Source organism: Equus caballus, chromosome 5 (assembly GCF_041296265.1).
Source record: "Equus caballus isolate H_3958 breed thoroughbred chromosome 5, TB-T2T, whole genome shotgun sequence".
Classification (NCBI taxonomy): Eukaryota; Metazoa; Chordata; class Mammalia; order Perissodactyla; family Equidae; genus Equus; species Equus caballus.
The window spans coordinates 12959198-12974800 of NC_091688.1; the positions used below are offsets into that span (position 1 = coordinate 12959198).

Genomic DNA, 15603 nt, shown 5'->3' on the forward strand with positions numbered 1-15603 from the left:
TTGAAAAGAAAAAGGCCACCACCCAGGCCCCACCCCTACAGATTCGGTTTCACTGGTCTGCAGAGAGGTCCAGCCTGGCAGCTGTGTGTTTCAAAACTTCCCCAGGTGATTCTAACGTGCAGCCAAGGTGGGCTCACATCACCCCCAGGTCCTCCGGGTTGTTCTTTGCAAGGACAGACACCTGCTCTTGGGAATACGTGACAAAGGTGGTCTCAGTTATCACTGTCTTCCTGAATAAACCCTCCAGGGGTAAACTTAAACCCAGAATCTGAAGGCCATAGAGGTCATCTTCAACCTATGAATGTGGGGACCTGAAATTGGCCACCCCAAGATGTGTCTCTTTGGCATCAGGATTATTTGAGGCTGATTGCTTTTGATAAACTGGGACAGGGAAGGAGGCTCTGAGGAATGGAACTTGCCCTTTGTTAGGACACGTTTACATTTGTAAGGTAAATCTCTATCTGTAAAAGGTGCCTCCCTCTCTGTACCAGGAAGAAGAAAGGAGATGACCTTCTCTCCAAAAACTCTTAATCAATACCAAAGGCAAGGACTAAAATCTGCATTTTATTGTGCTAGTCTGGTAACCTCCTGTAACTGACTTCCCTCCCCCTCCCAACGTTGGCATCTCCTTAAAGATTAAGCATCTTTCTTTAGGCTGGGAACCGATTGTGGCGCTCATCTGTGACCACCCCCCCCCCCCAGCCCGAGGCAACACACCTGCCACCCCACGGCGTTCACTGGGACAGCAGACCTATCTGTCGTTTCCATCGAGTTCTGTGCTGACAGAGCGGCCTCGTGACTATTGTAAAAGGGACATTTCAATCATATGTGAAACACCCTGTTTGGGGGTATATAACCACTAAGTGCACCCCACTTCTTCGGTGCCCTTTCTTCCTTCGGGAAGAAAGGCCCCGGGCCATGGCTCCTCATAAGGCTTTGTTTAATTTTCTCTTGCTATTCTGTCTCATGTGAATTTAATTCGTTCTCCGGCCAGACGAACCCCCATTTGGGGAGAGGAAATGTCCTCCTCCCCTACATGAACTAGAATACAAACCATCTATTTATTCACATTAAACAAATATTCGTTGAATACCTACTATGCACCAGATGCTCTGCTAGGAGATAAGACACAGCATGTGCATCAGTTTCTCCATTTGATTTGCTCTCCCTTTGGCCCCTTCATATTTGGAGACCTAGTTTTCTGCTTCAAATTCATTTTCTCTCTCTCTCTCTCCCTTGCTCTCTCTCACTCTCTTTCTTGACTTTTACATATACTTTCATATACATAGACGTTTACTTATAAATCTGACAGTTCATGCTCATCAATAAAAGACTAATTTTCAACAGATTCCTAAGATTCAGTGTAATTAAAATATGAGAAACTGCCCACATAGAGTATGAACACACCTCCCGCACCCTCCTTTCATGACTTTCCACCTCCTGATCAAGTTTCTATTGTGTTAGCCTAAAGATCTAACTGATGCTAAATTTTCAAGAAGCCCAGACAAAGAACCTTTGCTACTCTCTCTGCTCTGCCCTTTCAAGTGTTAAATTTTTACCAAGCTGTCAGGAAATACACAATCATGAAACTCCCCAACCAGATTTCATAATTCTTGTGTATGCCTGAAACCCTGAGGGAAAGGGAAGAAAATCCTGCTGCTGTAAAGACTCTTACCAGAGCCTGAAAGACCAAAGATCTAGGACCACAAGAACGAGTGGCTCTAATTAATCACGCGTCACTCTGACTCTGTGCTGCTGCTCTGCCTCCTGCCTGCTGTCACCATCGGTCCCGATTCCAATTATGTCTACATCTGTCTTGCCCGCTGGACTAGCTGAACCACAGTCTGTGTCTTATGCCCATCCCCCAACAAAGACCATATATAATCAGAGTTTCCGTGTATTGAGCACTTACTGTGTGCCAGGCGCTGTCCAGATGGTTTTCATATTAGCTCATTTAATCATCAGCCCTATGAGTTTAACACTTTGTTATTCTATTATTCAGATGGGGAAACTGGAGTCCAAAACCCAAGCAACTTGTTTCCATTTACACAAGACATGGGAGGCAAAATTCTGATTCAACTCCAGCCCATCTAGCTCTGATCCTACTCTCTTAGCCACTACGTACAATGCTGGCACTTAGACAAATAAACACAGTTGTTTCCAAGGTTCTTATTCAGTAGGAGGCAGCAGGAGTATTTACGAGATACGTAACCTTGAGAGAATTACTAAACTTCTCTAAGCCTTGGTTTCGTCTTCTAGAAAAGGAGAGTAAGAATAACACTGAGCTCATGGGGTTAGTGTGACGATTACATTAGACAGTGCACATGAAGCACTTAGCGCAGTGCCAGGCATGTAGTAAATACTCGATAAAAGCTAGATGCTGCTGCTGCTACGTGGTACTTGGCTTTCTACCACGAGGAGCACCTTGGGTTACTCCCCAGTCTGCGTGGTCACTGGCTCTCACTGTAAGAGCAGTAGACAGGAGTCATGAATTTTTTTATAACTTTATTTAGATATAATTCATATACCAATACCATTCCCCATTTGAAGTGTACGATTCAACGGTTTTTAATATACTCTCAGAGTTGTACAATATCATCACAATCAATTTTAAAACCAATTTAGAATTTAGAACCAAACAAAGAATTAATTCTGGGGAATATTTCATCACCCAAAAACGAAACTCTGAATCCATTGGCAATCACCCTCCATCTCCCCCCAGCTCTCACCCCCCGCCCCCAGCAACTACTAATCTACCTCCTCTATATTCTGGACATTTCATATCCATGGGATCTTGCAATACATGGTCCTTCACGACTGACTTCTTTTACTTCATATAATGTTTTCAAGATTCGTCCAGGCTTAGCACGTATCAATACTTCTTTACTTTTGGCCACCAAATAATATTCCATTGTATGGATAGACCACATTTTATTTATCCATTCATTAGTTGATGGCTATTTGGGTTGTTTCTACATTTTAGCTATTATGAATAACGCTGCTATGAACACTGGTGTACAAATTTTTGTGTGAACATATGTGTTCATTTCTCCTGGGTATACACTTAGAAGTCTATGTCTAGTTCTTTTGAAGAACTGCCAGATTCTTTTTCACAGTAAATAGCCATGAATCTTGCCCTTGCTTCTAGATGACCTGGAACAAGTCACTGCACCTCACTAAGCCCCAATTTCCTCATCTGCAAAATGAGGGTACTTTCTCATTGTACCCTCACTGCACAGTGCGCTCACTGCCTGATGCGTGGTAGGTGCTTAACACAGGCAAGTTCTCTGCTGTCCTTGGCAAACGGTCCCCTGCCTGTTCCTCCCTCTCGAGTCTGGAAGGCCTGTACCATGGAAGGCTTGAGTGCAGCCTGATGGAGGCATTGGGTGGGGAAAATCAGAGCACGAAGTCGTACTCCCTTTCTGGATCATGTCAGCAGTCTCTAAAATAGAGAAAAAATAAATAAATAAACGACTCCCAACTCAAGTGTGTGTATGTTCTCTCTGCTTCTATAAACTGGACTTTTGCCCAGAAACCGCAACAAGTCAAGAAGAAATCAATAGTCCAAGTTTTATATGCTAATGTAATTTGGTGAACCATGTCGTACAGCAAGCTGGGTTACAACAACATTCTCTTGATTGCCAGAGTTTCTTTCAGGCCACCTCTCCAGAAGGACCTCCAAAAACAAGATTCAGCAAAACCGTTGTCCACGTGGGCCCAAGCAAAGCACAGGAGTGTGAGTCCTCAGTCCCATCATGCTGAAGGCCTGATTAGCATTTCTGCTTCTGGAAGAAAAGACTGACAGGCCGTCAGTCCCAAATAACAATAATAGAGCTCTGCCAAAAGGAGCCGTTCGGTTCTATGGGGAGTTATTGTTATTCAGGGTAAAAATACCCCGTGGGCAGATTCACATCACTGCAGAAGTTGCTTTCAGAGTTACTTTGCAAAACCTGGGGGGAGAAAAAAGAAGGAGAAAACTAGAAAAAGTTGTGCATGCCATATTTCACATTGTGAGGAATAGTTTTGCTCTGGGGACAGTAGGCAGGACGTTTGGAGAGACCTCTCCGAGCATACGGGAAAATGGAAGGATTTCTGTCTTTAGCCGCAAAGATAGTAAATAATAGGACGGACGGAAGATTCAACACAATGAGGGCTGCTCCATTACTGCTGGCTCCATGCGGGTGTGGAGGTCACGCTGGAGATGAAGCCATTGTCCCAGGCTTTCTTCCCTGGGCTCCAGCTTCTGTCTCCCTCTGCAGTAATGCTAATTACGGAGTAAGAAAAACCAATCTCTTCTTTTTCTGAAGACATTAATCAAACCTATCAAAGAAGTACAAAAAAGAAAGAAAGAGAAAAACTTTCAAGTGGGGATTGCAATGAAAGGTTTAAGAGAAAAAAATATATAGGATTTGCTTACTATTAGCATAGGAAGGTTAAGAGGAAACACGATAATTAAGTGAGTAAAAGCCACTTGGGATGTTCTTTATACATTTTCTACATAAAAAAACACATAAACTGAGTATCGGAGCCTCCTTCTAAGCACCCAGTTGTCCCTGAGTAAAAATGCAGGCCAGATAAATACACTGACAGCTCCCAGGTGTAATAGTACTGGTTTTGAGCTGAATTTTATACAGAGCAGGCGTGGCACAGAGCCCTTCAGCTCCTAAAGTGCTGAAACGACCTCATTAGAGGAGTCGGCGCCTGAGAGGCCTGGACTCCAGCAAACACCACCAGCGGGGACAGGGAAGGAGATGGAGTGTCTGATGGTGAAGCTAGAAAATAAGCACAGTGGCCTTATTGAGTGAAAGTGGGGTATGGTTGGGGGGGGTGAATGTTTTCCCGGAATATTGCTGCTCTGGATCAGAAGAAAATAATGCAAAATTCAGTCTCCAAACCTAAGCTGCTCTCTACGTATGGCCTCCAGGACTTTGTTTAGGCTGTTGCCTCTGCCTTACCCCAGGCTAGCCCACTCATCATGTGGTCTTTACACACAGCCCACTTTGCGTAGCCCAACTTCCCCAGCTCCCAAGGCTGAGCTACGTGACGCCACGTGTTTGCACGGCTCCCTGTAATCACCACCTCGTAGGAACTGTCTGTTTACTTCTCCGTCTCCCCACTAGACTAGAAGTTCCCAGAAGAAACAGGAAAGGCATATCTCATTCACGTGCTGCACATTCAGGGGCTCAATAACCATGCTGACTTCATTGAAGTCTCTGAGTGGAAGAGATGGAGCATCTGAACCTAGGTGTGGGGCAAACCCCAAAACAGCCAGCATCCAACATCCAAGGTAAACCAGGTCAAGGACCCGCAGAGGGAGGGGGCCTAGAGAGGCAGTCCTGGAGAAAAACATCTCAAAGACTAGATTTTTCCCCTTCGCAGTCAAAGCCCTTTGGAGCTTCCTTTTCAGAATCTGTGGCTTCTTCTTACTCAGTGTTGGAGCAAAGTCTCTTAGATATTACACGTAAAAAGTCGAAAGCCCTTTGCAACTGTAAAGTGTTATTAAATGAGCATCATAGACCCTGAAAGCAGGTTAGTAGAAGACCAGAGGCAGACGGACCTGAGTTCAAATCCTGACTCTGCTACCAACTAGCAAAGAGGTAAATCACTTAATCTCGCTACACCTCAGTTTTCTTATCGGCAGAATAGTGACAGTAACAGCTGTATCGCAGAGTTGTTACGATGGTTAGATTAAGCAGTGAAAGGCATACATTTGGCACTCTATTGAGCGATGTTTGTTAGCGATGGATGTGTGTGTGTGATGATGTGTTCCAGCAGCATTTAGAGGTCTGATTCCCAAACATTGACTAAATTTGTTCCTCTTACGTCAAGCACTATAAAGATAAACAAGCTACGCGCTATGTTTCCTGCCCTCAGGGAGGTCATAGTGCACTGAATTCAACAGACCCAGGACCGGCTGCAGCACAGAGAGGTGAAGACCCTTGTCCAAGGCTCCCCGTGTGGTAGGACGGGACGCAAACACAGGTCTAGTAACCCCCAGACACTGCTCTTTCCAATAGCTCACATTTCGTGAGAAGCGGGGAAAGGACGTTTCTTTAGCTGCTGTGCCCCTCTGTGGAAGGTAAGTAAAAGAAAAAATAACACCACAGTCATCAGATGGTGTCTCAGTCCCCTTGGGCTGCTACAACCAATACCATAGAGTGGCTGGTTTAAAACAACGGAAACTTCTCTCTCACATCTCTGGAGGCTGGGAAGTCCCAGATCAAGGCACCAGGAGACTCAGAGTCTAGTGAGGACCCACTTTCTGGTTCATAGACAACCATTTTTCGCTGTGTCCTCACATGGCGGAAGGGGCTAGGGGTCTCTCCTAGGCCTCCTTTAGAAGGCCTCAAGTCCTCCACACTCATGTCCAATCGCCTCCCAAAGACTCACCTCCTAATACCATCACCTTGGGGGTTAGGATTTCAATATATGAACTTGGGGGGGACACAAATATTCAGTCCATAGTAGATGGTAAAGAGAGTGTTTCCTAGTAAGAGTGCAATAAAGGTTATTTCCAAAAAAAAGAAAAGAAAAGGCAAAAAATAACTGCAAGAGTTTTATTTTAACTGTGTTGCCTCATGGGTCACCCAGAGCAGAAAACCTGGGCCAATGAAGACCAAGGAGCCATTTTTCAGCAGTAGCAGGAAATGCAGACAAGCTTCCATTTTTTTCCTGAATTTCAGTAACTCCTCTTTCAAAAAAAAAAAAAAGCTGCCTGTTAAAAAAGCTCTTCCACACCCTGACAGAGAAAGGATTATGTGTGAAAGGAACAAAATCATTTGTGAACATTTTACCTCCCGCTTCACCCTGCAATCCACCCAAAAGACTGGGTCCTGTTAAGCAGAGGGTCTCCTGTTTAGCGGGTAGAGTAGGGGTGTTTCAATATGACTTGAGGGCAATAAATTACTCTACATAAGAAAGGAAGAGCTATTGTGAGGTGCCTTGAGGAAAGTTCCCAACCTAAAATTCTCTTAATAAATTCCCAATGTTGGGGCCGGCCCCATGGTCCAGTGGTTAAGTTCCCACGCTCCGCTTCGGCAGCCCAGGGTTCGGATCCTGGGCATGGACATGGCACCGCTCATTAGGCCATGTTGAGGCAGCGTCCCATATGCCACACTTAGAAGGACACACAACTAAAATATGCAGCTATGTACTGGGGGGATTTGGGGAGAAAAAAGCAGGAAAAAAGGGAAAAAAAGAAGATTGGCAGCAGTTGTTAGCTCAGGTGCCAATCTTTAAAAAAATCAATAAATAAATGCACTATGAGCATCTACCTGTATTAGGCATTGACTAGGTGGTGTTCACGCACGCTCCTTCACTGTAGGTCACAACACACTGTAAGTCACAAACATCATTGCTGTGTTCTGTTTTTTAATGAGGAAGCAGGCTTGGGAGGAGAAATGACTTCCTGAAGGTGAAACTATCACCTGTGAAGGCAATGGTGGAAATTAGTTTATGAAAGCTTTATGCATTTTAGGGTGACAAAACACTGAGCACAGAGCTGGGCAGAAACAGGAAAGGAGACCCAGAGGTTCTGGCGAAGAATGGGGAGGGAATGGGAGGAGGGCTCGGGCAGGGCTGTGAAGTTAGGAACGATGGGCTTCTGGGGAACTGCGTAAGGGCAGGAACCTGAGTCGGACAAGGGCCCAGCAGAGAAAGAGCGGAGACTTCTGAGGGGGTCCCAGGGCAGAAGAGAAGGCTAGGCCTTCATCAGAATTTTACCAAAGGCCAAATTGGGGTGAGGTGGAGCCTGGCTACACTCAGACGACATGTGCTCTGTCCCCGATCAACTACATGTTGCTGTTTGACCTTAGTTGGACAAGTCATCAAATCTCCCCAAGTTTTGACATCTTCTCAGCTTCACAGCAATGATGAATTAATACCATTGAAAGGGACTTAAAAACTGCAGGGACCTTGGAAGCATGGTCTGTAGGAAAACTTTCCACTTCTCAACCACCATCTCCGCTGTGTCTGAGGCCGCACCATGTTAAGGGCGCATGATCTATATCTTGGCCTTGATTTGCTCAGGGTCCAATTATTTCATCTGTGTATTGAGAATCCTTTCAGAATTGTAGTTGACCACATTTTATTTCCTTTCCACATACGAGAGCTGCCAGGTGGAGAGGAGACCTAGCCCTCACTCTGTAGAACGAATTGTCAAGTAAGCTCTTCTAGCCCTGGTTGTGTGCAGTCATTGTCTCCTTTTGGTTGAGTTTCCTTAGCCTTAAATGAGAGGGTTGGAACTGATGATCTCTAAGGTCCTTTCAGGTTGCAAAGCTCCATGGTTCCTTGAAGGACCGCTCCTGAGGCTGTCCCGCCAGCCCAGTATTCCAGCACTTTCTCTTGCCCAATTAGCAGCATTTATCCAACTTTTTTGTCAGGTATGTGCTTCTATTCCAAGCATTCTGAGCCAATTCTGCAAATCAGCCTTCTTGGAAGACTCAAATGTTTTAACAATGTTCAAACATATGACATCAAACGTGCCATTTTCCCTTCATCACCAACTTTGTACTTTTATCAAAAAAAAAAGAAGAAGAAGAAGTACTGGGTCCATCTGGCAGGATTTGCTTTGAAAAAAAGCCCATCTGCTTATTGTTTCCAATTTCATTGTCCTCTAGAATGTTTACAGAAGTTTCTTTCAATATTTACGGCACTGTGTTTCTAATTACTGATCCAGGCCATCCACGCAGACTTGGTGGGGTACCGTGCTGGAATGTAGGTGTCTGTCTCTTTTTCATCTCCACAGTTCTTTACTCTGGAGGCACAATGTGGCCCTGGGCCGTCATTACAGAGCCCTGGTGTAATGCTGCAGAGGCGGATTCTGACAATCAGCCCCTTTATCGTGAGTCTCCCTGGGGACTTGCGAAGCCACCTCTGATGAATTTTTACCTGCCTCTACACCATTATTGTCACAGGAAGGATGGAGATAATTACCTGGTTTATTACCCCCAGGCTGGCTTCATCTGGGGCCCATGATCACTGGAAACAGAAGGCTCATCTTTGTCTTCAGGAGTCCTGAATAGATGGGTACAAGATTCACATTTCCCAAATTACAGGGTCTCTGAAAGGCAAGAGACAATCTCTGCAATGGAAACATTGCCAACCTGATGCTTTTCACAATACCCCCAAAACTCCAAAATGCTAAAACTGTTTAAAATTAACCTCTCTTTCTCCCCAAAGGAGTTCCCAATGCTGATTTCCTCTGTTCTGTTGTGATGTCTTACTTTTCTCATCTCACGGCACTCTCCATCACTCCCCACACTCCAGCAAGTCCTGTTACTCCTTCCTTGCAGCATCTTCATGCTTTTCCCATCTGTCCCTGGCTTCCCAGGGCCCCTCCGTTGTCTAATTTCAGCCCCAGATCACATTGTCTCTATTCCTGCCGCACCTCCTCTCTCTCAGTCACTCCCCCTCCCCACCCACCATGCACATGTCTCCAGAATAATCCACAGAAAGTGTGTATTGATTTTACCAATCTCCAAGTCAACAAGGCTCTAGGAGCGCCTGTTGCTTTCAGGATTAGGTCTCCAGGCCCTCGCTGAATTGCAGGCTCTCGGCCATCAGGCCTCCAGCCCCCCAGCAGCTATGCATCCCACTGCTGCCCCCTGAGCCCTCTCTAGAGCTGCACGGAGAGTACTCTGGGCTCCACACTCGCAGCTTTTGCTCACATACCAACTTCCCAAGCATGTGACAAGCTGGAAAAGGAACGACACCAAATTTGAGGTGAATTCTTACTGCAGACACCTGGAAGTTAAAAGTGAATTTTACTCTACTTTTTTGCGGGGAGTGTCACAGTCCTCCTGATTCTGGTGCTCCCCCAGATCTTGGGGAAGTGTTTCCACCATGTAGTCCACAAGGCAGGCCACAGTGCTCCCTCAAAGATTCAGAAGGAAGTTTGATCAAAACAAGAAAAAGAAAGAAAGAAAAGAAACAGGCATTCTGTAGGAAAGGGAGTGGGTATGGGTTTAAAAGATGGGCTTTGGAATCGAGTAGGACTGGCTTCAGTTCCAGCTCAGAGACTTATCAATGCTGTAACTTGGCAGGTGACTTAGCCACCCCCAGACTGTTTCCTTATCAGTGAAACAGGGTGAATATCCACCTTGCAGGGTTGGTGTGAGAGTCCAGGTAAGCATGTGGAGAGTCCAGGCATGGATCTTGGCACTTAGCTTCTCGATCATGACTGTGTTACTCCACTACCACCTCTGGACCCAGCGGGTTCCACTCCCACAGTTCTCGCGGGGCGGGTTCACTCTACCAGCCTCCCATGGTCCCGTCCAACTTCTAACCAGGACTGGAGGGTGCACTGGGAGCCTGTTGGCTGGCCAGCAATTACCGCTCTTCCTCCAAAGATCACAGCTCTGGATACACTCCCAAGGAGACTTCCTCTCTGGCTGCGCTCGGCTGCCCCGGCACCCAGAGGCCCACCGGGTAGGGATCCCCACCTCTCCTTAGAGAGCAACATCCCTTTGTCATTTCTAGTGACTGGCTGTAGGCCTGGGCTCTCAGAGAGTGAGCAGCACTGGTTCAGGACCATCACAGCGCATGACAGGCAGGATAGAATGATGCTCGAGGCAGGTTAGCCTCAATCTGGGCTCTTGAGTCGGAGGGCCTGTGACTGCCCCTGCCTTTGATGTTTCTTAGCTGGGAGATCTTGAACATCTTGCTTAAATTCTATGTGGCTTGGTTTCCTCATCTATAAAATGAAGACAATAATAGTACCTACATCATGGGGTTGTTGTGAAGATCAAATGAGTCAATACACACAAAGCACTTGGAACATTGCCTGGCACATAGCAGGTGCTCCATAAATGTTGGTTGATAGAATTGGTGAATAAAGTCCTCCACCTTCAAGGTCTCTGGCACCTTATAATCAGGCCAATGGAGATGACTCCTTCAATGCCCACGGGCTTCTTCCAAACACCCTGTTTGCTGTCACAACCACCACATGCATGTGTCTGATACACTCACATGCACACCCCTCAACAGACCCCAAGACAAGAGAAGACTGATTCCCCGGAACCTTCAGTAATAAGCACCCCTTGCCACCCTCTGCTGAGGAAGCTCTGTCAGTCCTCAGAAGCACCCTAGACCTGCATAACTCAGGGGCCTGCCTTCAATTCTCCCATCTCAGCAGAGGAGAGGTCAGAGGTCAAATGGAAACTCCTGGTCTAATCTTTTGTTGAGAGACCATAAAAATTGTGTGGTGTCTTTTGGACTGAAACGTCTGAATTGTCACTATCACTCAAATTACCAGGTATTTCTCAACTTCACACTTTTCTTTGGCCTCTCTCACCTATAAAGTCTACAAATTTGAATTCAACCTTTCAGGGAACATTTATTGAGCATCATTTTTGTGCCAGGCACTGTGCTGGGCTTTGCAGATGTAAGGCTGAATCAGGCATACGTTAGCTTCCAGGTCATAGTCGGGGGGTAGACAGGCAGCTGGACAGATCACTTCAATGCAGTACGACGAGAGCTAAGTCAGAGAAATGCACAGGGAGTTCGCAGAGAACAGAGAAGAGGCATCCCACCCAGACAGGTAGGTCAGAAAAGGCTGCCAGGAGGAGGTGATTCCAGAGATGGGTCTTGAAGAATGAGTAGTCATTAACAAAAGAATAGCATATTTAGAAAGCATCATATGGCATGAAAAATATAATGTGATTTTGTAACTATGGTCATTTGGCACCACTGGAGGGAACAGGGTAAGGAGGAGGGGTAGGAAATGAGACTGGGAAAATTGGCAGATACCGGACTATGAGAGGACTAGAGTCTTTTAGATATCACCCTGGGATGAAAGAGGAAACATTGAAGGGTTCTAGCTGGGAGCAATGTGATAAAAGCTGGCCTGGGGTAGAAGTGAGAGGGTTTTTCTGGGGGGAGGGGAGGGCAAGGAGTAGGGAGAATATCTAGAAGCAGAAACCATTTAGTGATTATTTATAATAATCCAAGTGAGAGATGGTAAGAACCCGAACTAAGGACCTGTCGGTAGGATTGAAAGGAGTGAAAACATTTCAGAACTATTTAGGAGGTTAGATCCTCAGGATATGGGACTGGTTAGGAAGAGAAGGGAGAGGAGATGGAAGTGAATGAGTCCCAGCTTTCTGTCATAAATGAGAAATCCAGCTTCAATTTATGAGTTAGAAATCCTAAGAGTATTTGGATTTACATGATACTTATTCTTAATTTCAAGACAATGTTAAATACAGATTTAATCTTACCAACCGGATAACAAAGAACAAACTTAATTTCTAGACCCTGAAGCCTCAAATGGACAAATTTTCCAGGTAGCAATGGATCTTGTAGTCAACCGAAGCATCTTCTTCTGAAGTTCAGTCCCCTGGAAATGACAACCCACACAAAGAAGACCAGATGGAAGGGCTGGGGGAAACATACGGAAGCAAAGCTTCCTAGGTTCAGAACAAACGTCCAGATAGGAGGACTGTGATGAGGACAACTTTGGAGAGGTGATTTCAAGTGAGGCAACTGCAAGGAGAGAGTGAACTGTTGCGACTTAGGGTGCTACTGCTAACGAGTCCCAGTACGGAGCACCAAAGGACTACGCCTAGGGGGTGAGCCCATCTGAAACTCTTCATCAACACTTTCAATCACAAAATAGTTCAACATTAGTTCTCTGCCCATCTTGGTCATTCTGGATCAGTCAAGCTTCTTTTGTCAGGCTCTAACTGAACCAGAAAAGTCCACATGAGAAAATGGAAGATGGGGGGATGGAAATGAGTTTTGGAGGGAAGGTAAATGTCAGGCCTTGGAATGTGGTCTACATTTGTTAGCAATAGGGAGTCATTGAAGGCTTTAGAGCAGAGCCATGATGAGATGCAAGCAAATTTTTGAGAATAGTCTGGCAGCCCTGTGCAAAACGGATTAACTTGACTGAAATGGCTCAAACACTAAAGCCTTGCTGTCATTCTAACCAGACCTTTCACTTTCCCCGTTCATTGCATCTTCAAACTCTGCTCCCTCAAAACTCCCTGGCAATATTGTTTCCTAAGGATTCCCAGCTCTCTGTCTCAGTGATTTCCAACCAGTGGAGAGGCAAAGGATTTGAAAATTAGTTGGCATTTCTTATTTCTTCTATTTTGTTGCTATATTCATAAGTTGAGGGGGAGGGCAGGTAAACTGGCATTTAGTTCCACAAGGGCCAGTGATGCCAAATATCCTCATCACACTGGGAAGTCCGGACAACAAAGACTCGTCCTGCCCAAAACGCCAGCAGTGCCTCTGTTGAGAAGCATAGTATTTGATCTCTTTTGCTGCACCATCTTTGTCTTCTACAAATTTTCTTCTTCCGCTTGTCACCAGGCAACCCTCCAGTCACCTGTTTAGCAGGTTAAATGGTCACTCAACTGTCATCAAACTCCTTCTCCCTTTCAGGAGCAACTGGAGGCAAGCCAAAGTCCATTACTGACCTAACTCCATGGCACTTAAGATTCCCATAGGGCTTTGCAATGGCTTCTATTAGCTAATTCTCACGTCAACACATAAATTGAGTTAGTTTTGTTATTAGTGGCTTGCAAGTAAAGAGACTCAAATACAAAAGGTCTGGGAACCTCTTCATGTCTCTTACAGTTAATTCATAGAGCCGGATTGTGAGAAGCTAATTTCAAAGTCACAATAATTCTTTCAAACCTCTAGGAAATTCGCTTAGTAGGGTGCCATTTGTGACGAAATTTTAATATAAGCGTTCTTTGCTTTTTGGAATTTAAACACTTTGGTGGCCTAGTTATGAAAAGTGAATCTCCTCTCCACTGGTTTTCGTTACATTATTGAAGACATATTCATGTTTTTTTAAACCTCTTTAAAGAGATGAATGCTTTATTGCCAGCTCTATGGGCCTCTCTTTTGATGTCTGTTACATTTTACTTTGTATTATTGACCCTCTCCGGGGGAATGTCATATCTTCCCGATAGATTGAAAGATTTTTGAGGGTAAACTGTCCTTTTCTTTGTCTTCCTCCAGACACAATGACAGTGCTTGGCCTATGGTAATGATTTAGTAAATATTTGCTGATGGGTTGGTGCTCAAGTTAATGGTCAATTCCATAATACACAAGGTTTTACCTATTGGTAATTTACTCTGAAAAAAATCTTCACAAAATATGACTGCATTTTTCAGTATTCTGCCCTATGATGTCCCTGTTGCCATTAGTTTCCTTTCACCAACACCCACCTCTAAGCCATGGATGTTTCCTTCAAGACTAAGGAGTCCCTGACTCCACACCTGCCAATCTCTTCATCTTTCTTCCATCCAGAAACTCACTACGCCAAATATAGCTGATAACTTACCCAGTGGGGGCGTGGTACATACATGGTCACAATGGGCAAAAATGATCACAATTGTCCACTAGTCACTATGTCCTTGACCTTGCAATGTAATTTTGCATCTACTTTTATCAAGATGTGGGGTCTATTTTCCCATCCTCTTGAATCAGGAATGAAAAGGAAATTCCTTACGTTGATAAAGGAGAAAGGAGATCTACCAAAAAGACCCACAGGAACCTTCACACATAATCAATGCATTTTAAATAGACCTCCTTTAATACGAGAAGAAGCAAAGATGCTCACTATTACTGCCACTGCCTTACATAGTTCTCAATGTCTCGGCCAATGCAGTGAGACATGAAGATGGTAAGGGAAGAGCAAAACTGCCATTGTTTGCAAAAAACAAGGAAAGCACAAGAATTTTATCCAGAACATCTTAAAACCCATTAAATCATGTAAGTTCTGATTAATGCAGAAAAACCTAATGCTTTATAGATGAGATTATTTAACACTGTGAAGATGTAAATTCTCATCCCAAATTTATTTACAAAATTTAATGAAATCACAAAGAAAATTTCAATAGGATTTTTTTCACATCTCATCAAACTGATTCTAAAATGAGTATGGAAGAATAAATGTCCAAGAATAATAAAGACAACTTTGCAAAACACGGGGCAGAAGCAGACAATTGCTGTATGAGTTTCTTAGGGCTGCTGTAACAAATTACCACAAACTGAGTGGCTTAAAACAGCAGAAGGGTATTCTCTCACAGTTTGGAGGCTAGAAGTCCAAAACTAAGGTGTTGGCAGAGCCATATTCCCTCTGGAAGTTCGAGGGGAGAATCCATTCCTGGCCTCTTCCAGCTTCTACTGGACACCAGCATTCCTTGGCCTTCCTTGGCTTGTGGCTGCATCACTTCTATCGCTGCCTCTGTCTTCACATCACTTCTTTTCTGTATGTCTGCATCTTCCCCTCTTCTGTCTCTTGGAAGGACACTTGTCATTGGATTTAAGACCCATCCAGGTAATCCAGGCTAATTTCATCTCAAGATCTTTAATTTATTTGTATCTGCAAAGAGTCTTTTTCCAAATAAAGTAACATTCACAAGTTCTAGGCATCTGGATGTAGACACAACTTTTTGGAGGCCACCATTCAACCCACAACACTTACCCTACCAGATATGAAGGCATACCGTAAAGCTATAGTATAACTCTATTGTGTACTGGCACAATAACAGACTCGTAGACCAATGGAACAAAATAGAGCCCAGAAAGAGTTCCAAGTTGGAAATTGGATATATGGGACAGCTGACATGATAAATCAGTGG

At 44.7% G+C, this 15603-nt stretch overlaps 1 long non-coding RNA gene across 2 annotated transcripts; it reads right to left on the reverse strand.

The window, feature by feature from the left end:
* Nucleotides 1-3556: 3556 nt before the first annotated feature.
* LOC102149314 (uncharacterized) lies at nucleotides 3557-14280 on the reverse strand. Of its 2 annotated transcripts, none has more exons than XR_011439404.1 (4): nucleotides 14185-14275; nucleotides 8935-9061; nucleotides 7275-7427; nucleotides 3557-4320 (listed from the first exon to the last, which is right to left on the reverse strand). It is a non-coding gene; the product is annotated as an uncharacterized lncRNA (long non-coding RNA). The 2 variants fall into 2 exon arrangements; XR_001380686.3 differs by having other exon boundaries at nucleotides 3560-3950; nucleotides 14185-14280.
* Nucleotides 14281-15603: the final 1323 nt, after the last annotated feature.